Here is a 12,341-nt window from a genome sequence, read left to right as displayed (position 1 = left end):
ATGGGCTCATACATGGCATGGCATTCCCCATGGAGCCTTCCATGGGCATCATAAAGTCAAATTTGCCAAATTTGGGAAGTGGAGGTGATCTCCCCCTCTTCCCTCTCCACTTGGATTTACCCTTCTCATGCAAAGTGTAAACTTGGTTTTATGCCACAAACCAACCATTTGACTTCACCAAAAGCTGCTCAAGGGTCTTAGGATCAACCCCAACCAACTTGGTGCTAAGTTTAGCCATGTGACCAAGGAGTTGAACCCAACCTAGCCTAACTTACCCAAACGCCATTTCCACTTTTGATTTTCACCATGGAGCCACCTTGGGACCAAATTGGCTTAACCACTCAACCTCCCTGACTTCCCTGAAATTGGAAGTGACATGACCCTGGTCATCCGACAACCACAACCGTCGGAAAATTCCATGCTTGAGCGGCCCCAATTGGGGAAAACCCAAAATTGAACCTACATGAGCTGACTCACTCTAATTGGCCACTAGAGCTTTTCTTCCCTCTACTTAGGTGGCCTCTCTGCCACCCTATCTTGCCCTGTTGGCCACCATGCCCATGTTTATAAGTAAGACCACCCCACACGACAAAATAAGAAGTGTGCCCAAACCTTAACCAAACTCTACCAAAATTTCTCCAGTCCCTCTAGTAGTCCAAAGAAGCCAATCCCCACCATTTTTCTGCCATAATTCCCACTGATTAGTGTCAACATCAGGCATGAACTCCAAGGCTTTTCACTGCCATCTCTGGAACTCAATCAATTCTCCAAATTGATTGAACTTGAGCTTCACCAGAGCAAGAGAGAAAGTCCTCATTGAAACCCCCATCAATTGAGCTCTCTGCACTGGACTTATACCAAAGACGTGCCACCTGCTGAAGTAAGTCTTACACAGCTCCAACCTAGCTCTAATTGACACTTGGAGGAGGTTCGACAGTCCACAACGAATGTGTAGAACCATTCCAATTGAGGCTACACCACTTGGACAAAATTATGGACCATTTTCCCCATTTTTGCACTCAGTTTGAGCTCTTGAGAAACAAACTTGTATTTCATACCTGATCAACCATTTAGATACGTTCATCTTGAATAGATGATGGTGTAGGAAAAAACCTGCATGAATTGGTTGAGAACATAGGAAGAATTTAAGTTTAAAAAATGAACGGTTTGTGGGTTGGGTCACTTAGGTAAGAAGGCTAGGACTCGTCCAATCGCACGTGTATCGAACGGACGGACCAGATAGCTCGGAAGAGGGGATGAAGTGGTAAAGGCAGGATGTGTGGAGGCTGAGGCGGATGGTGATGTCGAATCAAAATGCATCGCATGGTCTTCGACGGATACGATGATCCAGACAACGCTGACTCGGATAAATAGGAAAATAGAATATTTTTTATTTAAATAATTCAGAAAACTTCAAAAATTCATAACTTGGTGTAGAAAATTCATAAAAATAAAATAAAAATATCCCTGCGCTCAATGAATAGAGGAGAGTCGTGTGGAAAAAAAATATTTAACCGATGTTTATTTTTAAATTAATTAAATATCCCAAACTTTCATTAATTCATGAATAATTAAATATTAATCAACATAATATGAAATTTTGAGGGTTTGTTACTTTTGTCATTAGGAATTCTCTCTAATTTCTTCGAAGGCAGGTAACATTTCTAACATAATAAACCCTAATTTCCAAGTTTAAGTCACCCTTTTTGATTAAAATAATTATATAAATTAAAATATGTGTCAGAAAAAAGATAGGGCTTGCTTTGGTAGGTTCACTGTGGTTAGAGGGACATAAGAAAAATAAAACCTAAGATTGAATGTCTTTAAATCATAACTTCTTAATTTAAGTCATTAAAACCCAAAAAAAATCAAATAAATAAAACATAATCTAAAAATTTATAAAAAATTAATCCTCACTGAAGATATTGAACATATTAAGCCTCTGTAAAACTTTGGAATCATTTTAAATTGATTTAACCAGTAAAGTATATTTTTCAAGGAAAATAAGATTTTGACACTAAAATAATTATGATAATTGAAATATAACTTGAAAAATTTTGAAAAACGGTTTGGAGTGTTCCTTGTGACTAGGGGCGCCCAAGAAAAATAAAATTTGTATTAAAATAAAAACTTCATTTTTAAGCTATTTTTCAAATTTAAAATAATTAAAAAAAAATTAAAAATCACAAAAATATAAAAATGAACAAAAATGTCTCTAATTATTCCCTGACCATTTGGGATCAATTAAAATATTTTTCTTAATTTTCTAAATAAAGTTATATATTTTTAAATGCCTATATTATCTATTAGAATGAGAACAAAGCCTTTTATTTTACATATTACATGTCATCCTTTTAATACAATGAAATTATTAAATACTATTAAACTAATAAAAAAATTGAGAAAGCCATTTATAATTAGACTCTGCTCATCCCTAAAGTGGATCAAATTACTTTAAACCAATTTTCTGAAATCAAATGAGTATTAAATTAAGTTTTAATTTTAATTTTATTTTTTTGGGTAATTAATTATAAATCACTCGAGACGTTGGTATTTATAAATTAATCACACAGGTGACCTTTTTGAACTACCGAATCAATATATTTATGAGCACAAAATCTGTTAAAAATGAAAAAAAAATGGGTTGCATATTGAATTATGATATTTGAGTGAGAATTTGAGAAATGGATGAAAGAGGGTGGTTGATTTGTAAATAGCAAGTTTTTTTTTTAATAATTTTACATCATAAAAGATAATTATAAGAAATTAATATATGTTTTTTTTTGTAAGAAAAGAAAAGCATAATGTTCAAAATAACTCTTAAAGATAGTTTTTCATAATACATTTATCTCAAATCAATCTTTGAAAGAAAGGAATAAAAGAAGGACTAAAGTGAGTAAATCTTTTATGTGTATGCTTTGATATGATTATAACACTAAAATATTATATAAATAAATATAAAAGTTTGGATATTAGAAGGGTAAATATATATTGGCTAATTTGAGATTGTCTGTGAAACACACCCAAAGAATAAAGAGTAAATAACGAGAGAAAGATAGAAGGAGAGAGAAAAAAAGGAGAGGAGGAGAGATATATGAACAATATTGAACATGAATGATGTTCGATAGTATCCATTCTTCATAAAATGTTTCTCCTTGATATTTCATTTTTTATCTGATTTAGAATGTATCAATACTAGGGTATTTCTAATATTTTATAATTGTGGGCTTATCGTCCGGTTGCCATTTGGCTCGGGCGGCTAACTTAGTTGACTTCGGGTCAACAGGGTCAACTTGGTCGGTGTGAGGTTCGATCAGTTGATCTTATTTGGTTAACTATCTTCGATCTCAAATGAGGAGTATTTTGGGTCTCTGCGAGATGGTATGGGGTATTTTATGGAACTAGATCTTCCTTTGGATCAGATTTTTTGGATGATAGGCTATTGCATTGAGCCACGACTTTCCTGTAGTAGATGACTCAAACGCTCTCTTATCTTGTTTCCGGCCAGATGAGTCGTGCTTTGATCATTTGATCGTTTTCCTATCTACATCGTGGCTTGGTCGGTCTTGGCCTAATTGACTTGACTTGTTTGACTATGCCCTTTTGGTGAGGTGGGTCTCACTTCTCTTGCTCGTGGGCCCGCCTTCATCACACTTTTCTCTTTTAAACCATTAGACCACTCTAAAACAACGCACTCCTTTTTAACGTACATATGTAAATTATGTTGGTTGTTTGCAAATCCTTTTTTATTATATTTAACTATAGTTTTTTTTGTAACAAGGAGAGGCATCTTTATTCTTTTATATTTACTTATTATTTTATTAATATTTTTCTCTTTTTTTTTTTCTGACACCTCACTTTATATCCCACTATTCCCCCAAGATGAAGTTCTACAAAATCAGGACCATAAATCCACTCCAAATCACACATAAAGCTCTCAACGAAGCAATGCAAGGCTAGAACTGAGTTTTACTCTCTGCTTCTCGGGATCCATATAAGTTCACTAAATTAATTTAGCCACTCTTTGTCCTAAATATATGCTAAGCTATTCTTTTACAAGTATTTTTAGCTAATTATTTAACCTAAATTAGATCTCCTTAAATATTTTTTAAATCAACCTGAATTAATCATCTAAATTAGTCCTGACATTGAAATCAATGAAAAAACTATTTTAGGAGATTTCACGCTAAAAATAGAGAAATAATCTTAAAAAAACACTTTTATCCTCTACAAAAAAATGACAAATGTGAGGTCCCCGTGGACCACCACTAATTATGAATTCAGAATTAGCAGCCTACGATGACATGCACTCCGAGTTGGGGTTTATATATACTTGTCCCCTTAAACCTCAAATATGATCCCCCCATCCATGCAAGAAACTCAAAACCCATATTTTCCAGCCACACAAATTCATGTCATCTTTATCCTCATCTCTCGTACATCTCTCTTCACATAAATCACCTGAAATAAAGGCTTAACTGTTTGTTTTAGGCTCATACCACTTATTCTTTAATCTCGTTCCCTGTATTTGTAATATGGATGAACAAGCTGACGACATTTTCTACAAGGAGAATGAAGAGCGAATCATGCTCATTTTTTTGGATGAAAAAAAATGAATTAAAACCAACAAGAAAAGATGAGCTCATTTGCTCTTCCTCAATAGAGAAGGACTAATTTTTTCCCCAAAGTTTTTTTGTTTATTTGATTTCATTAATTATGGATTGGTTGATCATTGGGCGCCCCTGCGACAAACATGTATTGGAAGTTGTGTTTGGGAGAAAACACATATGAAAAGTGTTGGACGAGAAGAATGATTGGATGGAGATCGTTTGCGGCGGCCGAGAGAAGAGGGCTGGAGTTTTCATTCTGAGAGACGCTGTATATGCTTTGCGATCAAGATCATATAAATCTGGCTGACTGTTTTATAGTAATATTTATGATTAATATTTTTTTATTGTTTAGTTTTTCTAAAATGTGTGGGGAAATTTTTTTTACTAAATAAGGGGAACTATTTGTCTCATGATATTCTTGATTTTCAAGCAAAAAACAAAGGAATACATTTGTTTTTCTCTTTTTAGTAATATTTTTTATTTATTTTTGAATTAATTGGCTATGCATTTTAATATTTTATGTTGTAAGAATATGAGACTGAGATACGGATATGACACGATACATATATATATATATATATATTACAATTTTTTTATTAAAAATATAAGAAATGTAGATGTGTTAGAAATATTTTTGTAATATAAATTGTATATACTATTTTATATTACATTAATATTTTATACCTTTTAAACAATTATTCAAAGTTCTTCAAAAAGGGTTATATGTGCTAGCGGCACGCGCGCGCACACACACAGATATACATGTATGTATATATATATATATATATATATATATATACATACATGTATATCTGTGTGTGTGCGCGCGCGTGCCGCTAGCACATATAACCCTTTTTGAAGAAAATGTTGCAGACTCGGCTGAACAACCTGGATATTGAATGATGAGGTAGAAAAACAGGTGGGGTGAAGAAAAAGCTTCAAGATCGGGCATATGCAGCTCTACCTTCGGATGAACACGCTCCTTTAAATTGATGGAGGTATGAAATTTGAGTTGAAGATATTATCCTAGAAGGTTTGGCATGAAGGGGGTTTGGCATGAAGGGATTCTTCTTATTCTAAAGTACAATTTATATAGAGCATTAGAATCCTAACCATATAATTTGTTCAAAATCTGATACGACAATAACTCATAACTTAATATCCTTCAAACTGAGTGATGATGGACTTGTTGGACTTCTCTCATTGTTATGCTCGATCTGATTATAAATATACATGATTTAGCGATTGTTTGGCCTTTAAATTGTCCCGAAGTTCTCAAAAACACTTGAATGGCTTGATTTGGGCTCATTTGTGGTCCGATTGTATTTATCGAGACTTTCAGTTCAATTGTAAATTTCCTAGAAATTATACTATTCAAAGTACAATGATATTAATGCCTAATGAAGTAGATTATTAGGTGATATATCACAACCAATACAAATCTATGCTTAACAACTTTATATCGGGTGTTTGTTTTTGCCAAATAAAATAAGGCATTTGCTAACCTTGGTGTGCATGTTCTTCTGTAGACAAATGTGAGGAAATCATTAAGTTGTTCATTCATCCCTCATTTCATGCATATGAATATATTTGAACATGCAGAAAGGGGCAAATAGAAATAAATTAAAGATTATTTTATTTTAAGGGGCTAATAGAAATAAAACAAAGATTATTTTACCTAAAAAAAACATTTCTTTTATCAGACATGCTCATGATGTCTATCTCTTACCTATAACTTAAACTAAAACTGCTACAGAGATTAGAGAATGAAAAAATGAACATAGTTTTTTAGAGAATGAATTATATACATCTCAGGAAGATGAGAATTCAATGACCCATCCTGATCAGCAGATTTTATCTGAAGATGGGAATTCAATCTCAAATCCAGCTTTCAGACAGTTGGTACTTATAGATCAGAATCTAAACGCAGCTTTATATTATACCATATCAGTTGCCTTACTTACATATGTGTGGAAGTTGAATCTTGCGCTGAAGTTTGGCAAATAATCAACAAAAGACAGCAGTCTTCAAATTGATCAATAGTTGTTCATTTAAAGAATGAACTCCATAACACTACTATGAAAGCAAGCTCAGTGAATCAATGTCTTTTCAATATTAAAGCCAAGGTCGACATTCTTACCGCAACAGGGTCACCATTAGACATAGAATATGTTGCTCATTACATCCTTAACGGATTACCGCCTCCATATTATCGGCACTATTTTGGTTGGAGTTGTTGCCCGTAAGAAACTGTCAGTCACCGGAATCGAAATTCCTTTGCCCGCTTTGGAAGGGCGTTTTAATTTACATATTATAGTTTAGAAAAATATGGAATCAAACTGACCACATACTTTTCATATTTTAAATGAAAGAGCGCTGCACCTCAAATCTTGTATCCATCCCGAATGATAAACACAAGACTTGAGGATGAGACTCAATCAAATAAACGAAAGAATGTATGACATCCGTTTGGTCTGCGAAACCGTTTTATTTGCCGACAAGTTCCCCTATTTAATATGAAAAATTAAATAAGATTTATATTAAGCTGGATTGAAACAAGCTTCTTATAAGGGCAAGCCCCTATATTTAATTACATCTTAAACATCTTAAATGACCGAAGAAGACTTTCGATAAAAATCAGGAAATATTATCTTCAAGGAGGTCAAAAGGATAAGACTTTTCAACGAGATCAGACAAAGAGGTGTGAAAATGGATTTGTTCAAATTTGGAACATTTTATTGTAGAGTCCAAAGGAGGAAGAACTAGGGGATGTCATGGATCCAGAGGCAAACCTCGGTGACTTCCCAAACTATCCTAATGTTTTGCTTCAGTTTTGGGGAGAAATATTTAGGTGTTTTATCCTTAGTCAGTTTTGGGGAGAAATATTTAGGTGTTTTATCCTGCCAATTTTATTTGTTAGGGCTTACATTCGTGTGATAGCCTGAAAAAAATAGCCTGAAAAATGTGAGGATTTAGGTCGTGACGGACAACAACCTCGGAATCCTAAGACGAGTTGGACTTATATTGTATAGCAGAACTATACAAAGCCTAAAGATAATGTGAGGATTTATGTTGCATAAACAAACAACCTCGAAATCCTATGACTTGTTGTTTAATTCTAAGGAATGATGATTGGTTTAGCTTGAGAAGACAAATTTTACTGTCAAAGTTTTTTTGCTTGTTTTATTTCATTCATTATAGATTGGTTGATCATTGGGCGCCCCCGCGACAAACATATATTAAAAGTTGTGTTTGGGAGAAGAGCACATATGAAAAGTGTTGGACGAGAAGAATAATTGGATGGAGATCGTTTGCGACGGTCGAGATAAGAGGGGCTGAAGTGATTGGTTTAGCTGGAGAAGATAGATTTTGCTGTCGAAGTTTTTTTGCTTGTTTAATTTCATTAATTATGGATTGGTTGATCATTGGACATATATTGGAAGTTGTGTTTGGGAGAAGAGCACATATGAAAAATGTTGGACGAGAGGAATAATTGGATGGAGATCGTTTGCGACGGCCGAGATAAGAGGGGCTGAAGTTTTCATTCCGAGGGACGTTGTATATGTTTTGCGATCAAGATCATATAAATCTGGTTGACTTTTTTATAGTAATATTTATGGTTAATTTTTTTTTATTGTTTAGTTTTTCTAAAACATGTGGGGAAATTTTTTTTACTAAATAAGGGGAACTATTTGTCCCATGATATTCTTGGTTTTCAAGCAAAAAACAAAGGAATGCATTTATTTTTCTCTTTTTTAGTAATATTTATTTATTTATTTTTGAATTAATTTGCTATGCATTTTAATATTTTATGTTGTAAGAATATGAGTACTGAGACACGGATATGACACGATACATATATATTACAATTTTTTTTATTAAAAATATAAGAAATGAAGATGTGTTAGAAATATCTTTGTAATATAAATTGTATACACTATTTTATATTACATTAATATTTTAGTCCTTTTAAACAATTATTCAAACGAACACTAACTTCTTTGTTACCAAATGTATATATATATTTGCTACCCAAAATTTTCATATCACAACTAATATATCACTATTTTCAGTTTTAAAAAGTGAAATATACATTTTCATCTATATGTAAGATGACATGCAAAACATAAAACTTTGCGGTTAGATATTTAAATACAAAAAAATTGACTGGCATGTAGGTAAAAACTTTTTCAATTTCACTTTTTATTTAACTTTTAATATATTTTTAGAGATTTGTAATTCAGTAATTTAAGAAATGGGTTTTTTACCCACATTTTCTTTATATTAATATTATTTAAATAAAAAATTCTTTGTCACGTATGACATGTGTCGGAGTTGTGTTCATGTCTGACAGGATTCTGAGAGTGTTGTACGGCTCCTAAATTAGTTGCTGATAAATGTCAGGTCCCCGTGAACCACCACTAATTATGGATTCAAAATTAGCAGCCTACGATGACATGCACTCCGAGTTAGAGCTTTTATATATTTGTTCCATTAACCCTCAAATATGATCCCTCCATCCATGCAAGAAGCTCGAAACCCATATTTTCCAACCATGCAAATTCATGTCATGTTCATTCTCTCTCGTACATCTGTCTTCACTTAAATCACCTCTAATGAATGCATTATTGTTTGTTTCAGGCGCATATCACATATTTTTTAATCTCGTTTCCTGTTTTTTTAATATGGATGAACAAACCAACGACATTTTCTACAAGGAGATTGAAGAGCAAATCATGCTCGTTATTGCGGATAAAGAGAATGAATTGAAACCAACAAGATAAGACGCAACTCCTTTGCTTTTCATCAATAGGAAAAGACCAATTTTTTTCCCGAAGTTTTGTTGCTCGTTTGATTTCATTAATTATGGATTGGTTGATCCTTGGGTGCACCCGCGATAAACGTATATTAAAAGTTGTGTTTGAGAGAATAGCACATTGGGAAAGTGTTGGACAAGAAGATTAATTGGATGGAGATCATCGGCGACGGCGACCGAGAGAAGAGTGACACGTATTCATTTCGAGGGACGCTGTATATGCTGTGCGGTCGAGATCATATAACTCTGGATGACTTTTATAAAAAGTAAGCATATATTATTTTGCTTTGTGGCATGTTCAGAATCTATTTTTGCTATTAAAAACATATTTGTTTAGTGCTTTACTTTATTTGGGGGCATTATATATTAAGTTTCCCAATTTATTTTTAGGAAGATTTACATATATATCCTTAAATTCCTGTGTATTTACATATCTAACACCCAAACTTCAATATTTATTTTTATGTCACTCAATTACTATGTGGTGGTATTTTAAATGTGATATCATAGGTTTGGGTGGTATCAAAGTATCATTTAAATCTGACACTTCGTTATCATGTCATACACTTGTCGGAGTTGTGTCATATCTAACACTATTCTGAGAGTATTGCAAGTACTTTGTATGAGTGCACTAAAAAATTCTAAACCCTAAATCAAAACATCAAAGTATTCTGAAAGATTATCAATCTTAGAACACTCATATGAGCTCACAACTAAGCATAAATTGTTAGGAAAACCTCTTAAAAAGGTTTTAAGTGATTCTCTAGAAGAATTTTCATTAATGAAAGTACAAATTGCTTCTAAGTAAGCTTTGTGCATGCAAACTACTTCTATGTCCAATGATACTTTGGCCCATTTCAAATTGTTAACATAATTTAATTAATTTGAATATCAATACGTTGTGTGTGTGTGTGTATATATGTATATATATATATATATAAATATATAAAGAATGGTCGGAGGATATTATACGAGCTCCGACCATCACTCATGCGCCAAAGAATTCGAGTGTCACATCTTCCTCTCTCTCTCTCTCTCCATTCATTAAAGAAGCCCCATACATCTTCCACCATCCTCCAGGTACTCATGTTCAAGCCATCTTCCTCAGCTCTCCTCATTCATTTCCCCTTAATTAATTACCTGTAATAATTTAAAAGATAATGGCATGATAAACAGGCTATAATTTAAATTTTTAAAATGAATTTATTTTTTTCAATATTATTATTTCTCATGTTGGCACGCACATGACTAATCAACATTAATGAAGTATTAAAAAATAAATAGTTAAAATTTCTCTTTTATTTATGGCCAACAGTCACCCTCTTCTTTTGCATTAGTTTCTTCCATGTCTTTTCCAAAAATTTTAACCCAAAAATCAAATAATATGAGTTGAATAAGTTGTACCAAAAGTATCTTTATTCATTCATATTTACTTATTAATTTCTTTCGTTATCTTATTTTTTCTTGCACCTCCCTCTATATCCCAATATTTCGCCAAGATGAGCTTCCACAAAATCCAAACCTCAAATCCACTCCAAATCACACCTAAAGCTCTAACCAAGCAATGCAAGGCTACCATCGAGTTTTATTTTCTGCTTCAAGGGATCCAAATAAGTTCACTAAATCAATTCAGCCACACCTCATCAGAAATATATGCTAAGCTATTCATTCGCAAGTGTTTTTAGCTAATTATTCTACCTAATATAGATTTCTTAATAATATTTTTTAAATCAAACTGAATTAACCATTTAGATTAGTCTTGGCATTCAGACCAATGAAAAAGTTATTTTAGAAGATTTGACGCTAAAAAAAGAGAAATAATCGAAGTCCTTAAATTTAAGGCTAAAAAAAGTTATTTTATCCTTCACAAAAATATGACAAATGTCAGATCTCCATGAACCTTTGCTAATTTTGGATTCAAAATTAATTACGCAGCCTACGGTGACATGCACTGCGAGTTGAAGCTTATATATACTCGTCCCCTTAACCCTCAAATCTGATCCTCTAAAGCATGCAACAAGCGCGAAATCCATATTTTCTAACCACGTAATTTCATGTCATCTTTCTCCTCCTCTCTCGTACATCTCTCTTCGCTTAAATCACCTCTAATAAATGCTTAACTTTTTGTTTCAGGCGCATACCACCTATTCTTTAATCTCGTATCCTATTTTTGAAATATGGACGAACAAGCCAACGACATTTTTTACAAGGAGATTGAAGAGCGAATTATGCTTGTCCTTTCGGATGAAGAGAATGAATTAAAATCAACAAGAAAAGACCTAGCTCCTCTGCACAACGTGAACAAAAAAAGACTTAATTTTTTTCCAAAGTTTAATTACTTTGATTTCATTAATTATGGATTGGTTGATCTTAGAGCACAACAACGACAAATGCATATTGGAAGATGGGTTTGGGAGAATAGCACAATGGGAAGGTGTTGGACGAGAAGACTGATTAGATCAAGAACGTTAACGGCGGAGACCGAGAGAAGAGGAGCAGAAGTATTCATTCCGAGGGATGCGGTATATGCTCTGCGATCGAGATCATACAAATATGGATGACTTTTTTTATTGTATTATTTATGGTTGATTTTTTTTTTATTTAGTTTTTCAAGAGCAATCGAGTGTAATTATTTTTACTAAATAAGGGGAACTTATTTTCTCGTGATATTCTGAATTTTAAGCAAAAAACAAAGGAATAAATTTGTTTTCCTTTTTTTAGTAATATTCTTTATTTTATTTTTGAATTAATTTGTCATGCATTTGAATATTTTATGTTGTAAGAAAATAAATATTGGGATATGGATATAATGTCATATAGATATGTTACATGTTTTTTATTAAAAATAAAATAAACGTACATGTGTTGGAAACATCATTATAATACAAATTATATATATATATATATTACTTTAT

The sequence above is a fragment of the Phalaenopsis equestris genome, unplaced genomic scaffold (genome assembly GCF_001263595.1).
Source record: "Phalaenopsis equestris unplaced genomic scaffold, ASM126359v1 Scaffold000154, whole genome shotgun sequence".
NCBI lineage: Eukaryota > Viridiplantae > Streptophyta > Magnoliopsida > Asparagales > Orchidaceae > Phalaenopsis > Phalaenopsis equestris.
The sequence above is the reverse complement of the archived record's forward strand: the minus strand, read 5'-3'. Positions refer to the sequence as shown.